This window comes from Dermacentor silvarum, chromosome 3, assembly GCF_013339745.2.
Source record: "Dermacentor silvarum isolate Dsil-2018 chromosome 3, BIME_Dsil_1.4, whole genome shotgun sequence".
Taxonomy (NCBI): domain Eukaryota; kingdom Metazoa; phylum Arthropoda; class Arachnida; order Ixodida; family Ixodidae; genus Dermacentor; species Dermacentor silvarum.
The window spans coordinates 73258716-73275918 of NC_051156.1; the positions used below are offsets into that span (position 1 = coordinate 73258716).

A 17203-nucleotide genomic window follows, 5' to 3' on the forward strand; every position below is an offset into this window, starting at 1 on the left:
TGCGCAACAGTAATCTTTACGTGCACAGAGGTGAGCAGCCTTGTCTAGAACGCGGGAACGGCGACTTCCGGGGCTCTCCGGAGCCAGCCAGCGACGTCTAACGCTAGCTGCTGGGTCCGACGTCTAAATGTAGGTGCTGGGCACGTTTGGGCCCAGCAACTACTGTTAGACGTTGCTGGCTGGCTCCGGAGAGCCCCGGAAGCCGCCGTTCCCGCGTTCTAGACAAGGCTGCTCACCTCTGTACACACTGATTATGCATGATAAGCCGGACATAATAAAACGAATTATTTACAATTCTATGCCTTTATTGGCATTTCCCTCTGCTATTACTGAAAATTTGCCGTGCTGCGCCTATTTTGTTCGTCCCGCAGTTTTGTTCGGCATTATTAGGCCGAACATAACTGATTTTTCTTTCGGAATAGCCAGTGGTTATCCCGCACCGAAAGGAATAAAACATGGATGTCGGCCGATCGCTCTGATACTGGCTACTTGGAGCTGACGGAGAGAAATTCTCTTTGTATAATAAATTGTTTGCGTGGCGGTATAACTTTTTCTTGCCCTTTCGGCACGTATACGACACCCCTGCGCCAGCTCTTCTTCCCCGAGCGTCTTAGCGGCATTTTAACCCTCCGCCGAACACCACCGAGATTTCGTCCACAGCTAAGCAAGGCGATGCGGACCAGTCGCAGACTTCGGCACTGTTGTAATCATCCGGTTATCTACTTTCACTTCGCTAGCTCGTACACACCGAAACCCTCTCGACTTCTGCACGCTTACCGCCCCTTGTTAGGCAAATAGATAAGAAAAACCGTCAGTGTAGGAAGTGCTATTTGCTGTCAATGCAAACAAAAGTGACCTCATATAAACGAGGAGAGCGTTTGATTGGACTGTTCAAACAGCGCAGCGGATTCCCGCCGGATGCTTGCTTTGGAGGATACGTAAAATTGACGTCAGGATACTGGAATGAAATTAAACAGGAATAGTTTTATGTCCGCTAATACGCTGCAACTAGGTAGCAATTCGGCAACAAGGCTAAAAAAATATTGGAAGTGATAGGCCTCGCTTCCTTTGCTCAAAGCAACAAGCACTGCGGTTCATGATAGCTGTAAGAATTATGATGTACTCGAAATTGGCGACTTCTCAAGTGGCATATCCTGGAAAACCAAACATACGTTAGCGGGGAACCTAGCCTGTAGCACCAGGCTTATACATACTAACATGCAACGTCCAACATGGACACACAAACACACAGACCCGCAAACATGCACACACCCAGTCACATTTCCTTGCTTGTACATTTTTATGTGGTGCTTGTGCTCAGATATTCTGGAATTAAATCATTGCACTGATTAAGCAACATGCAAATTTCCACAGGTTAACGGCACGCGGTACGCAACGCTACTAAAAATCCAAGGAACAGATGACAAGATCATACTTTGTGTTCCAGAAACTCTCGACTGTATGAAAAACAACCGATAGCGTTTTTCAAAAGTGCCTTGTGCCTTTCGGAAGACTTTTGGGAGACATTGAGTGTGGTTTAGAAATGTTTCTATAGACGACTTTCCTCCGCAAGAAGCCATTGTTTAGGATTTTCAAGCGAGTTTTCTTTTTCTCGCCAGCTAAGGTTCCGGTATATTAATCACTTGGTCCCTGTGTGAAATTAATTTTATATGCAATTTTTACGCTCTCTATTGAAATCTAAATGATTTAAATTTGTAAACTGAGGGAACTCTTTCATGTCGCCGGCTTCTTTCTCACTGGTGTTCTTTTTTTTTTGTACACAGCCGTACCACTTCCGGAATTACAATATGGAAACATGCCAGTTGTCTTGCGTTTGTAAGTGCATCTTGTTGTTTGTCTGCTTTCATGCACTAAGGCCATAATATAGCTGCATGAAATGCCCACGTTTATTTACTGGGCCGTACACAACCCATGCCGAAATTCAAACACCAAATCAGCTGGATTCATGTACAATGTGGGACGTCGACGCAGCGACGTCAGCATACGAAGACGTTACATGACGAATGTGGAAGGAAGAATGGGGAAGAAACGAGTAGGGCATATAAAAACGCGACTCACATTTAACAACAGTATAGCACTTGCACAACAGTGTCTCTTACGTACTGTCGAGTGAATGCCCAGGATGACACCACAGCCTGTGGAAATATTCCAAACGCCCTTACTTGACAACTCAAATCTCGCGCTCACCGCGCTATAGCGTGATGAAAGCACGAGGCTTGCCTTAAAGCGAATATTTCCTATACCGAAAATCATGTGCTGTAGGGAATATTCAAAGAGTGTAGCGCTATTTGTCGACTTGAAGAAAAGCGCCGTCCGCCATCTTACAGCCCGGCATGGTGAAACTTCGCTCAAGAGCATTGCTAGGGCCAAAGCCGGTGCTTTCACGTTTGTTCTGTGGTGTCCCACCACAGGTGTTACGTTTCAACAAGCGAGGTAAGAGATCCGTGACAACGCCGCTACTAAGTTAGGACTGTTTTTTTTTCTCGCAAGCAACAGTACGACATGGGCGAATAAAATATCGTGGGGGTGTTAAGCAATGCCCAACACAGGCGATGCCCTGGAGCATGTGCACACTTTTTTTTTAGCGACGAGCCAGCAGCTATAAAACCTCGCTCCAAAGAAACACATATGCGGCGTGTTGTGTTGGCTAAGATTTGACAAGGCTCATCCATGGATTGTTCCTGTTCTGTTCCTTGTTTTGTTGGAGGAGGGGGGGGGGCCGTGCGAGGGGGCATTGATAGTGAGCTTGGTATGGCGCTGCTGTGTGTGGGTCCATATTCAGTAGCTGTTTTTCACATTTCGTTGGCCATCTTTCTCAGACTTACATTTTAAACACGCACCGGAAAACCATTCGTGGATGCAATCCAATTTTCTATTGCTTATAGTTGTCTACAACTTCCTAGTTTACGCATTAACAATGACAACAGTATGTTGTTACTTGGATTGTTTATTATATGTATATATTTATAGAAATAAATTATTATAACAAAGGTAAATTCACAGCTCGAGCGTCTACAAAATTCACTTAGTCTTGTTCGCACGTAGTGTTTCTTCTTTTCTGGAACTTTGGATGCATCACGGCTGGGACACTCTGATTATAACGCTGATTTGTTAGTGTTAGTTAGCGCGATTCGCGGTCCATTGGACACAATCTTCGGTGCAGACAGCTCGCCAACATACCCTTGTAGGCTAGTTCAAGGAAAAGGCTACCAGAGCGCTGACCATCAATAGGTAATGAATTTAAAATAAACTAAACCACAGATGCATCAGTGCTGTAGGCCATATATACATTTCAGATAATGCACAGCCGAATAAAGTCGTATCTAAGAACACATGTGGTAGGCGAACTCAAATACTGAACGGCAGCTTACTGATGTCCTAGAAAATAAAATCTATAAAGAACATGTCATGCTAATAGTAGCCTCTTATGCACATATCTTGAGGTGAGAAACGTAAAGAGCCGCTATGGATGGCGCGAAGGCGTGGGAAAGGAGAATGACAACTGCAGCTTTAAGACACAGGCGGACAGCAGTCTCTAATAGAGAGCAAACGCTGATATTTGATATTGCAGTCAATATTGAGAGGCAGAGGGGTAGTTTTAAGCATGAACTGCGTAGAACAGGTAATCGCAAGTCGTTTAGACTAAGGCAGGGGAAAAACGTGGCTACCTCGGTGCTGTAATAAAATTACGCGGCTTTCTACAACTGATAAAGTCAGCTGACACGTGCGAGGCACAATGACCTACTTCTTCTAACATCGTTTGTCCTATAGTGTAAATATATCTACTTACTTCACACATGCGCCCCACCTCTGGGCAGAACGCTGGCTCGGCGAAAATCGATGTCTGCTACGGTTCAGTCTGGCAGTCACGTCTTCTTCAAGAATTCAGTTTTACTAACGCTGAGAAAAACAAGGCAGCCCAGTATAAATATACCGGGTTGAAAGTATGTGTGATGGTAATTACGTGAACGCTATTTATGGAACAAGCATTCGTGAAAAAGGCAGTAAACAGCATACCACAGTACGAAAACCCGCTTTCAAAACAAGGCAGCCCAGTATAAATATACCGGGTTGAAAGTATGTGTGATGGTAATTACGTGAACGCTATTTATGGAACAAGCATTCGTGAAAAAGGCAGTAAACAGTACGAAAACCCGCTTTCAAAACATCTGCTCGGCCTAAGGAAACACTAGTTGTGGAATATTCCTGGCAAATTTGAAAATGCGCTTAAACTAATGGTTACAAATCGCGTTGTTTTAAGTGACGAAAGGTGAATTCTTCAAAGACCGTTTCTTGAATGCGTTGAAACAACCGGCAGCCAACCCAGGTCACGGTTAACTGCCGAATTTGTCATAATGGTAGAACCAACGTATTCTCGCGGTGGTGCAGCGCCTGACCTACTTCTTCTAACATCGTTTGTCCTATAGTGTAAATATATCTACTTACTTCACACATGCGCCCCACCTCTGGGCAGAACGCTGGCTCGGCGAAAATCGATGTCTGCTACGGTTCAGTCTGGCAGTCACGTCTTCTTCAAGAATTCAGTTTTACTAACGCTGAGAAAAACAAGGCAGCCCAGTATAAATATACCGGGTTGAAAGTATGTGTGATGGTAATTACGTGAACGCTATTTATGGAACAAGCATTCGTGAAAAAGGCAGTAAACAGCATACCACAGTACGAAAACCCGCTTTCAAAACAAGGCAGCCCAGTATAAATATACCGGGTTGAAAGTATGTGTGATGGTAATTACGTGAACGCTATTTATGGAACAAGCATTCGTGAAAAAGGCAGTAAACAGCATACCACAGTACGAAAACCCGCTTTCAAAACATCTGCTCGGCCTAAGGAAACACTAGTTGTGGAATATTCCTGGCAAATTTGAAAATGCGCTTAAACTAATGGTTACAAATCGCGTTGTTTTAAGTGACGAAAGGTGAATTCTTCAAAGACCGTTTCTTGAATGCGTTGAAACAACCGGCAGCCAACCCAGGTCACGGTTAACTGCCGAATTTGTCATAATGGTAGAACCAACGTATTCTCGCGGTGGTGCAGCGCCTGACCTACTTCTTCTAACATCGTTTGTCCTATAGTGTAAATATATCTACTTACTTCACACATGCGCCCCACCTCTGGGCAGAACGCTGGCTCGGCGAAAATCGATGTCTGCTACGGTTCAGTCTGGCAGTCACGTCTTCTTCAAGAATTCAGTTTTACTAACGCTGAGAAAAACAAGGCAGCCCAGTATAAATATACCGGGTTGAAAGTATGTGTGATGGTAATTACGTGAACGCTATTTATGGAACAAGCATTCGTGAAAAAGGCAGTAAACAGCATACCACAGTACGAAAACCCGCTTTCAAAACATCTGCTCGGCCTAAGGAAACACTAGTTGTGGAATATTCCTGGCAAATTTGAAAATGCGCTTAAACTAATGGTTACAAATCGCGTTGTTTTAAGTGACGAAAGGTGAATTCTTCAAAGACCGTTTCTTGAATGCGTTGAAACAACCGGCAGCCAACCCAGGTCACGGTTAACTGCCGAATTTGTCATAATGGTAGAACCAACGTATTCTCGCGGTGGTGCAGCGCCTTCATGCCTTCATAATATTTCGTGGCGAGTAATCTTTTTATTATGATGTTCAGGGGCTTCAGGGGCTATTTCATTTTTATCTTTTGTTTTTCATCGGAAATATGTGCTCTAGAACAGAATACGTTGGTCTGCGTGCATACTCGTTGCTATTTGGATATACATGGCTCTCTTTGCTCCATCACATTTAGCTATCGCGTTTATTGGTGGATGACTGACGCGTGATGAGCGTAGATAAATTAACGAAATTTAGTTTACCACTCCTTTCACGTGGCTATGGTCGATGTTTGGGTAAGTCTCGCTTGATTAGTGCCCATTTATTGTATCCACGTCTTAACCCAGATTTGCGTTGTTTTCATCCCACCCAAGAACCGCCACGCACCTTTTTAAATCACAATATCTGAAGGTTGAAATGACGATGTTTTGTTAACACTATTGTAGCCAAAATGGTTTGTTGACTGTTTTTGTAGCCGTATTATCGGCAAGGAACAAGCTCCGCGCATATTGCTAAGACCTATCTATGGCAAGCAATAAGAAAGGTAATGATGAACGCGTCATAAGCAAAGTGTGTACCTGTAGTGATGTGCACTGTGACTACAAAATGCCGAAACTTTGAAGTTATTACTCGTATTCTCTATAACCTTTCGTTTAAATTGCGTGGCGCGCTGATTGCACTGCTCGCGGCACTTCTGTCCCACGGTGCCCTAACTTCTTGCGATGTATTTTTTTTTTCTTTTTTTAACCGCGAAGCTGCTCAAACAAGCCGTAATTTGTGGTTCGTGGTGCATAGCAAGAAACTATGAAGAAATAAAAGAAAATAAATTTTCTTGCCGAGGCGGGATTCGAGCCCGGGTACCCCCGGTCCCAAGCCGAGCGTCGTAACCACTACGCTATTTTTTTCTTACATGGTATTTATTGCATCATGTATATGCGCGAAAAATACTATCTGCGAAAAACGTGCAAGCACCACCCAACACATCTCATATTCATGGCCTAGAAAGGACCTAAAATCTCAATTAAGCACACCCAGCACGCACAAAACTACAAGTACCTTTTATCCTAAACAGGTGGCAAGTAACTTTTGATCCTAAAAAGGTGGCAAAGATAAGCAACGTAACACCAGATGGTACCAGTCCGGTTGAAACTCTGTCAAGTTATACATGTCCTTCAAGTGAAAAAAAAGCGTAAAAGTGAAAGCGTAGTGAAATTTCGACGAAACAACAAGCTGAGCGTTTCTGTCTAACATGCGCATCTTCCATAAGCTGTGTAGTCAAATTAGGAAAAAACATATCGAAAGGCACCTCTTCACCGTGGGGTGCAATCAAATTGCGGCAGAAAGCATTCGCCCGAGGCAAGCCGGTTACTGGACACCTCATCGAGAAGCACGCACATTCTCAGGCCAAGCGAGTGAGGACGTCGAGTACTGGTTGAGACACTACGAGAGGGTGAGCCGCCACAATGAATGGAGCACGGCTGCGCAGCTCTCTGACGTTGTCTTTTTCCTTGCGGGAACTGCCCTCATGTGGTTAGACAATAATGAGGGCTCGCTCACGACTTGGGGCAGCTTCGTCGAAGAGGTAAAGAAATGCTTTGGCGATTCGCTTTCAAAAAAGAAAACGGCTGAGCAGACAATTTCACGACGAGCGCAGTTACCGGGAGAGACATCTACCACCTATGTTGAAGAAATCCTGAAGGTTTGCAGAATTGTGAACGCAAACATGTCGGACGAGTACAAGATCGGACACCTACTGAACGGAATTGCCGAATATGTGTACAATTCTTTGATCTCTAAGGAAGACCTCACTACCCCGTCCGACTTAAGGCGTCACTGTCGTACGTTCGAGGCTCTGAAGACACACCGCATTCTTCTGAAGTTTGTTCGTCTGGACAACGTGACCAACATAGCAAGTGGGGACGTATCTGCCTCTAACGACCTGGCTGCTTTGGTACGACAAGTTATTAGAGACGAAATGGCTCATTTTCAAGGCCCAGATGCCAACCACGTGTGCCACCAATGACCCGTTGATGAGCGCTACTTGGAGGCGCCGGCGGCCTGGCCGCGACCTGCCTGCGGTGACCGCCCCGTTTCCGACAACGCCCATGCCCAGAGCACCATGATCCAGCCACAAGCAACGAGTTTTGAACGGCGACATGACAGACAACCTTGATGTGGGTCGTCTCCCATCTACACTGCGTCTTGGAGGTCTGTACCAAACATCAATGAAAATCGCAGCCCACCTCTGTGCTACAGCTGCGGGGCTCAGTGACACATCGCGAGGTATTGCCGCCGTCGCCCACAGCGTGCTCCGCCAGATCGCGCGTATGCATCTCACATTCAAGAAGCTACATCCTAGCAACCGTTTGTACCTTTCCGCCAGCCACATCGAGACTACACATATATGCCAAGGAATGACTCCCCCGTGTCGGACCGCAGCCTGACTCCACCGCCGACTCAGACAAGTCGATCGCCATCTCCACGTCGCCGCTCGCCTACGCCGCCCCAGCTGGGAAACTAGCTGGTGCGACCGATGGAGGTGAGGTCGCGGGACAGTCACTTTTTCAAATGCCTCCGTCTGTCGCCATGGGGAAGAACAAAGTGTGTGTTTGTGTCGATGGTGTTAATACTGTGGCTTTAGTAGATACTGGTGCTTCTGTGTCTGTGATGTGTCTTGCGTTCAAGAATCGCCTTGGACCGAAAGTGATGTTTGCTTGGGATGGAAATACCACGTTTCGCGGAGTTGGCGGTGAACTGTTACGTCCTGTGGGAGTATGTTTCGTTGTGATATCCGTTGGTGGAAAGGCATTTCGAATTTATTGTACTAGCACGCGCCACGCATGACATAATTCTTGGTATTGACTTTTTACGCGAGTGTGGAGCAACATTAGACTGCAGGGCTGGAGAAATTTCACTCAGCAGCGATACCAGACCACCCGCGCTAGACGACATTCCATCCGATCGTCAAGAAGTATTTTCCGTTTCCACTGATGTACTTTTGTCTGCGCTCATCCAATGTTCATCCCTGTGACCTCGTCGCGCGTCCGTAATGGTTCCTGCTGTGGATTAATTGAAGGTGAATACGTCAACACTCTAAAGAAGAATGTACTTGTCCCTCGCTCACTGATCGAAGTCAGAGAAGGTTGTGCTCATGTTTGGACGGTGAATGCGTCCTCCGAGTCAGTTGTTTTGCCTGCCGGACTGAAGGTAGCACGCTTTGAAGAAGATAGTGTTGCGAGCATTCGTGCGGTTGCTATTTCTGTTGCCGCAAGCCCGCCACTCAGTGACCACTCTTCAAAATTTAGGAGCATGATGAATAAATCGCTCTCCTCTTCCCACCAACAAGCACTCCAAGAGCTCCTTGTCCGCTATGTGCCAATGTTCGACTTTGCTCAAGAGCATCTTCAGTCACCACCGCACTCCCGCGTGCACCACCGCATCAGTACTGGAACTGCATCGCCAATACGACATAAACTGTAGCGCGTCTCTCTTGCCGAGCGCAAAGTGATCGCCGAGCAAGTTACAGACATGCTACAGAAAGGCGTCATCCAGGAGTCCAATAGTCCCTGGGCGGCTCCAGTCATATTGTTCAAGAAGAAAGATGATTGGTGGCAATTCTGTGTCGACTACAGATGCCTAAACGCAGTAACGAAGAAGGATGCGTATCCTCTGCTTATTTATACTTTTGTATAAATTTTGTAGTCTACATTCATCAGTGTAATGGGTCTATAGCATTCTACAAACCGCAATTTTTCTTTCTCACTACTTTTACGGATTAAGATAGTGTGAATATGGTAAATGATTGTGCTGGAAAATCTCCATGAAAACTAGCAGTAAATATATTAAGTAAAACAGGGCTTAATATAATTTAAAGTTGTCAGTAATATCGCCCTTATTGGGCGATATTACTGACAAGGTTCGTCAGTCCTACAAGAGGTTACTAACTACAAATACTTGGGAGTCACCATTATTAACAATTTGTCATGGAACATTCATATTGACAACGTATGTGCATCAGCCTTTCGTAAACTATGTCTACTCCGACACAACTTAAGAAACGCACTGGCTAGTGTAAAACTTTTGTGCTACATATCCTTTATTCGGCCCATACTTAAGTATGCGTGTGTCGTCTGGGATTATACTGAAGTAAACTTTAACAAACTCGAAAGAATACAGAGAAAAGCAGGCTCGATTTCTTTTTTCCAAATTTTCGCAGTTTGATTCTCCCACGGAACTTATGCTAACAAATGATATACAGTTACTAGCGTTACGAAGAAAAAAATTGCGCCTTGACTTTCTTGTGGCACTTATTAGCAATAAATTAATTATTGAGCCATAAATATATATTAAACCTTTAACAACTAGACACACCCGGCACCACCAACCCCACACTTTAAATCCATATTTTTCACGAACTGAGGTGTTCAATATTCCTTTTTCCACGAACTATTAATGACTGGAACTTGATGCCGTCCTCAATTGTACCTACTACTGATTGACATGTGCTCTTTTTCTTTTTCTTGCGTTTATTAAATGCTTATGTACACACCCTGCTTGGACCTGCGCAAGGTCTGCAGTAATGTATAAATAAAAATAAAAAAATAAAAAAGGCTTTTTAAAACTCTACGGAGATTCCATCGGGACCTGGTCTTTTGGCAACCTGTAACTGATCAATAGCAAGTTCTATTTCTTGTTGGGTAAATGGTCCACTAATAACAGAACCATCATCATCTGAGAGAGGGTTAACTAGGGAGACAGAATGTGTCAGAACATCAGGATTTGGCGTGTGAGCTGAGCTGAACAGCGTTGTATAATATTTTTAAAATTCTTTGATAATCTCTTCCGTTTTTGTCACAAGCACGCCATTAGAATATAAATCTGAGACATGCTTTGAATTTGGATCCCGACGCTCATAAAGTAACGCCTGGCGCATTGATTCTTCTGAGTGCAAGGGAGGGTTGCACGAGCGTGAATGCTAGCACCTCTATAGCGTCCAGCTTCGAATTTTTGAAATGGCTTTTAACAAGGGTGATTTTATTTATAGATGTGCCAGGCGTTTCTGATTCCAGCTCATAAAGGTTTTCTTTTCTGCAACATTTTTTCTTCGCACTTTTTGGCATACGACCTGATCGAGCTAATTTCGTCTACTATGTTCAGAATTTACTGTTTAAACAATTCCCAGGCTGCAAATGAGTGGAAATTGTTATAAAAGCAAGATGCTAGCGATGAACGTACACGACATATGAATTCTTTATGGCTAATTAGGTTTACATTAAGCTCCCATAGTTTCTACTTCGGTTTGAAATTATTGCGACCATTATCACCAAACCGGGCAATCACCATGCAGTGATCAGAGAATAAAATAGGCTGCACTTCACATGAAATCCGGCAATTTAGGACTGCTGAAGAAAAATATATGCGATCAAGAGACGAGCATGGGAACGGCCTTACAAATGTGTGCAGGAGTACGAACTCCAAGCACAAGACCGGGTATGAATGAGGCCAGCTTTATCAGTGATGCATGTTAGCACTTCAGAACTCCTATCCCGCCTGATAACTGACTGAGCTCGATCAGGTGGATTGCATACTCAATTGAAGTCTCTCATGAGAACGACAGAACGATCGCAATTTAGCACGTTAGCCATAGCTTCAAAGAACTTAACTCAATTAGCTTCCTCACTGAAAGCATAAACATTAAGTAAACGCCATAGTACACCATGCAACTTGAAAATCGCAACTTATGAAGCGGCCTTGGCTGTCGATGTTATAAACGAGGTCAGAAAAAGGAAGATTTCTCTTTACAGAAACAAAAAAGAACCCGCGGAAAGGCCAACAGAGTGTGATACGGAAATAAAGTAATCTGTGAGGAAAGGCTACAGGGCATTGCGGGTTAGCTCATCGCTCTCCAACTTTGTCTCCTGAATGACGACAAAGTCAAAGCGGCCATGAGATAGTCATCGGCGCAGCTGTACCTGTTTCTGCTGAGATCTCAGCCCTCGTACATTCAAAGTTGCAAAGCTCAGGTGCTGTGACAGCGCCATGGTCAATGACAATTGTTTTAGGTAGGTTGCATCGAGTTTGATGACGCCTCTAGAGAGGTGATACCTGGGCTTCTGGACCTTGATCGTCGAGATCCTCCCATCTTAGATGCTTTACGAGGAGGTCCTTTCAATGAAGAATCGCTGCCTTCCATTGTCTACCCTGTCCTTGTCTCTAACATCGCAGGACGCTTTGTCACTGCACCAGAACCAGACAGTGGAGTAGCCAGCAATTTTGCTCGGGGGGGGGGGGCTCACCTTGCAGCGCGGCCTTCTCCTTGTAGGCTTTGGCGAGGGATCCAATACATGCATAATATCTGCATTTTCAGTGCCAATGCCATTGTACATTAGATGCTGCAAACGAATTATTAAACGCTACGCACTGTCAAGTTACATATGTATTTTTTCATAAAAGAATATATTCGTATGTCCCAAAAATTGTGGTAGAAGTAACCGATATCAATGCTCCCGCGTTTTTCTTTTTCTATTTAATAATTCAAGAAAATATCACGCAAACTTTATAACTATGTGAGTTCAAAACCAGCAACGCAGTGCATGCAGCTGATAAAGGCCATGAAAAGAACAAGTTGAGGAGAATTATTTTGATGAATCTTTGTCATTCAAGAACCTTGTTTACATTTTTGTACGCGTGCAACGGCCAGGGAAAAAAACCTCAATGACGCTGTCCTTCGTTGCAATAGATTGCGCAGTACCAGCTGTTGCCGGTCGTGTATTGTAATTACCCTGAGATTATAGTCGCGAGTGAGTACATATAAAAAGCAAGATTTCTGCAAAACATAAATGAAGAATTATAAGATATAATGAAATATACAAATGCGAAGATAAAACTTCATAAAGCGCAAGAAGGTGCCGCTGGAAACAAAGTGCACTGCTTGTATATACCCAAAACCTCGCTACAGGACATTTAAATATACGTATATGTCTCCAATAAATCTACGTATTTAAGCAAACGTCATGTATATAATGCGCCAAAAAAGACAAATAAACGTGTTGCGCAATCATAGATAGTAAACTTTACGCATAGAAAAACAAACAATCCAGGCAAGAACAAAACTACGATCGCAGAAATCGTGATATGCACTTGGGCCATGCGGCGGTCGCGACAGCACCATATGGGTATAGAATAATAGAGGAATACTGCAGAAATCTGTAGAAAATGTGTAATTTAACTGCCTCCAGAGCGGCAACAAATATTCTGCACCCAAAATTAAAGAACGGTATTGCTTCCGTTCAAAAAAGAAGTAAAAGTAGGTAGTTATAAAGGAAAGAAAAGGCCAAACGAAAGCCACACCTGATGTGGCAAGTTGAACTACCCAATATCCTAGTGCGTCTGTTGGGAAAAGCCGCGTGGGCCGAGTTTTCAATGAGCAAGGTCGGTCAAAATTGGTTATTGATGTCTTCGTAATTTTGACCGTGATGCTAACTGTTAGAATAAACGGCGAAACTTCCTGCAGTTTTAAAAGCTAATGAACAGTCATGCGTTTTCCTAATTACGAGTTTATAAACCTGAAGGAACAGAGCTTTTTACTTGCATTGATTTTTGCTGCTTCGCTATCTAAAGGACAATTACTTCACTCGGGCGAGGAAGTTTAGCGAAGCGGTCAATGACTTCAGACACGTTGATGCTGACGTCTCTGTGAGCGTATAAAAGCGCCAGCCTAACCATGCGTTCCTCAGGCATTGTAGAGCGCAAGTAGTTTTTTAGTAATCTCATGTTAAAAAATGTTCTCTTTGCACTGGCAGTGGTCACTGGAAGGATGACAAGAATCTGCAGCAGTTTGTACGCATTTACATAGTACCTGCAGTCGCAGTGAGAGGGCATCTACTCCGGTGTTACTACAAACACTCCTTTGATGTCGTTGGCATCCTTGTTTAGGTACCTTGCACAAACAGTAAGCTGTTCGATTCCAGCAATATCCGTCGTTTTGTCAGCAAGTATGGAGAAGCAGCCTGCAGCGTTTACTTTTGCATCTAGGCTTTCTTTAATAATTTCACCACAAATTTCTATAATTTGTTTTTGTACATCTGGGCTTAAATACGAGGTATTACTGGGGCAGCAAATGGTTCTTCAGATATGTATCTCCACAATGAGCTCGCATGCGAAGGAGCGCTCTGAAAATACCAGTATTTTTAGCAGGGGCTTTGTTTAAATCTATAGGACCACTGTACCTAATGTCACGGAGAGCCAGACTTTGTCGCCCACAAAAAAAAAGAACTGCCTCAGTATTAGGCCGGTAACTTTCTTCCGTTTTCTCTTATTTTACATTGCCTGCCATAGTCCAGCTGATCAATCACATTGGGCGCACTTCCTGAAAATGTTTGGAGAAAATTTTCTGCAGCCAGCTTACATTCACGGTGATATTTAGTATTTTCGTATGTTTGGAAGATTTAGATCGCGTGCTTCCATTTCTGGAACGGCTTGGACGCGAGGGCTCCAGTGCACGCATGTTGGCCCAAATTTAAAAGAACATTAAACCCATAAAGTTCTGGAATTCAAAATCTAAAGCACCCTTTTGAAATGTCAGTGCACTTTTCGCGTCAAAAGTTATGAGAACTTTATACCCCTAATGTTTCGGAATTAGAAATCCATGCGTCCTGTAGATTACGCGACCACTGCAAGATGCCGCGACGCACCCGCTCGCTATCGAAAAGCCCTTGAAGGTTTGCGCTCGGATGGGGCTCCTTGCGTTATGTGACTCTAGGTGCTTGGGCGTTGCCACAAAATGCAGCCCGAGTTGGCAATGTTCGTGCCAAAATGTCCTTTCGAGTGTGAAAAAGACATTGTAGACAAAATCCAGAATGATTCCGGGAGCCGGTGGTTGTTTTGGTCGGTGGTGCATGCCAGCACGAAAAAATTTCATGGGGGGGGGGGGGGGGGAGGGCTGAAGCCCCATTTGTTGATAAACCTCCCGTTGCGTCGAGGACTTCCGTCGCGTCCATGAGATGTTCTTGGACCACCTCATCAGAGGGACGCGTGCCATGCCGGAGCTTATCCGCATACGTCAAAGCGCATTCATCCGCTGAGTGCCCAAATCGGCGACAACTATCACAACGAGGCGTAAGACATTGACGGCGTATGTGTCCCACTTTATTACAGCGAAGACACAGTGGTGGCCTTCCGGGGATTAAAATAAGACATTGTACACCACATGCTGTCAAAAGATGTGGCACCTCGCCTGACAGAGACACTATCATTCATTCAATGACAGCACGACGTCCCGGTTCAAAGTCCGCATGTCTTCCATGTCTGCGACTCTCCAATTTTCAAGCTTGATTGACGTAACGTTTCCACAGAATTGAAGCGCTTCCCTTATATAGTCATCTTCTAAATGCTCAGGAAGCCATAGGAGCTTCATTTTCACGCCTTTTGGCTCGGGGTCTATCACCATGCAGCGCCCGTTTTTAACTAGGAGCTCTCCATAGTTAACAAGTGTTGTTTTTACCACACTGGTTTTGCACGTCACCATCCAAACATGCGACATCTGAAACTGTTCGATAGAGCTGATCTCTTTAAGGTCAGTGGCGTTACGTAGAGTATCTCTGAAATCTTGGGCACGGTACGGACGTCCCGCAAGGTCGGCATGAAGGAAGACGGAATTCGCAACAAGCTTACCCGTAGGTAGACTGGGAAGAACGGTCCGGTAACTATTACTACTGGCTGACGCCTGAGTAGTACCTCGGCCCACAGCTGGCGCGTTCGCACGCTCGTGCTCCGCGAAGTGAAGAGGTTTTGCGCGCTATGAGAGCGAGAAAGAAAGAGAGACGCATTCACGGAGCTGGTCTGCTGGAACGCGTTGTCGGCATTGCAAGCTGCGCTATGCAACGCGCAGTGACGGCCGTAAGTCCGTGACGTGCGAAAAGAAATTATCATCATCATAAGTAATAAGATGACTAGTTCGCGCGCACTTCCGGAAATGTTGCGATACAATTAAACAAAATTAAATATGGGGTTTTACGTGCCAAAACCACGATTTGAGTATGAGGCACGCCGTAGTGGTGGACTCCGAAAATTACGACCACCTGAGGTTCTTTAACGTGCACCTAAATCTAAGAACACGCGTGTTTTGGCCCTTCGCCCCCATCGAAATGCGCCGCTACGATCGCCCAGCGTCGCTGTTTCAAGCACTGCGCGCCCGAGGGTAACGTTAAGCGTTTTTTTTTTTTTTTGCGGCAAGCATGGTAACCCTACTATTGTAGCCATATGTATCTTGTAACTGAGCAATCTCAGACTATTCCATTCTTTCATGACAGCGCTTAATTTTTTCTCTGCGTTTGTTACAGTGCCGGCCATCTCAAGACAACTGCAAGAGTGGATGTCAGTGCACTGCTTTTCGTTACTTCAATAGGGTTGGTGCCTGCCTGAATGCAAGTATGCCAATCCCATGGATGTTCCGTCCGTGGTTGAACGGGAGGCAAAAGTAAAAACAATGGGTGGTTTCCAAAACCTTCTGCTGCAATTAACATAAAAATAAATTCCTATATTGATGGAGTGCTTACTTTTCTGGACTCAAAGCATAAAAAAATATATGGTTGCCTAATGGACGCCCTCCCGTGTTCATTTCATTTCGAGCAAGAAATGCTCGTAGTTCCAAACAATAACAAGAAATAATTTATATACAGACATCGGAACATGGCCGACAAGATTGTCTTGACCATTTGCCGAAATTTTTATGCGAAAACTATATAACATATATTCTGAGTTCCCTTGTCTGCCGTGTGAACTACACAAGCGCCTTAGTGTTCAGGTTAGACAGGCAGTCCTGGAGTGTGCGTGTTTAATTAATATTTGAATAATTAACAACGCCATTGACACGCATGGGCTATAAATATCGCATATAAATTTATACAATACCCTAAACTGTTCTAAATTAGGCTAAGCATGCGCAGTTTTGGACTAACGTGCGATATCTTTAGCCATTGCGTTGAATCTGTGCAGAATCGAGTAGGCCGTTCCAGCCTATGAAAATTATTCTTGTCATTCTAGTGGTACTTCTGCAAAAAAAATTATTCTACCTGAACTGTCACTATGCCGCAAAATACTCATGTCTTAGTTTTAACGCGTTTAAGGCCCCGGATTGTAGAAAATCCGGGGTCGGTGTCCGCGACAAAAAAATCATCCCGAACCACCCCGACCACGCAAGCACTCCAGAGGTTCTTGGTGAGCTAATCGAATTTCTCAAATTAAAGTGCGCCAGAAAAATTGTAAAGTACGACGTAACACCAACTACAGATGTGATAGCGTGGGATTGTAAGTTGAATATAAGAAAAAACATAATTCTCTTACGCGGAAACTCAAACACAACTCCTTTTACAGCATTTCGCTCCTTGCAAAAATACCATCCAGATGGCGATTGCCTCCTCGGCAGCGTCTATACGGTTATAAGGGATGCAGACGGTAACATCTACGAAGGAGACGATGCGCTGCGGTACATCACAGACATTATTAGGGAAAACTATGGCACGAGAAAAAGCGTAGTTTAGACAACAGATCCAGCAACAAATGAGAGGCCTGAGAGATTAAAACTTAGCATAGAAAGGT

The 17203-nt window shown here is 44.4% G+C and overlaps 1 long non-coding RNA gene across 1 annotated transcript in view; it reads left to right on the plus strand.

The window, feature by feature from the left end:
- Window positions 1-16136, plus strand: part of LOC119443859 (uncharacterized) — a 28739-nt gene extending 12603 nt beyond the window's left edge. The window contains exons 2-3 of the long non-coding RNA XR_005190323.2: window positions 1785-1836; window positions 15946-16136. This is a non-coding gene — a long non-coding RNA (uncharacterized LOC119443859). The remainder of the gene's footprint in view (window positions 1-1784; window positions 1837-15945) is intronic.
- The last annotated feature ends 1067 nt before the right edge of the window (window positions 16137-17203 follow it).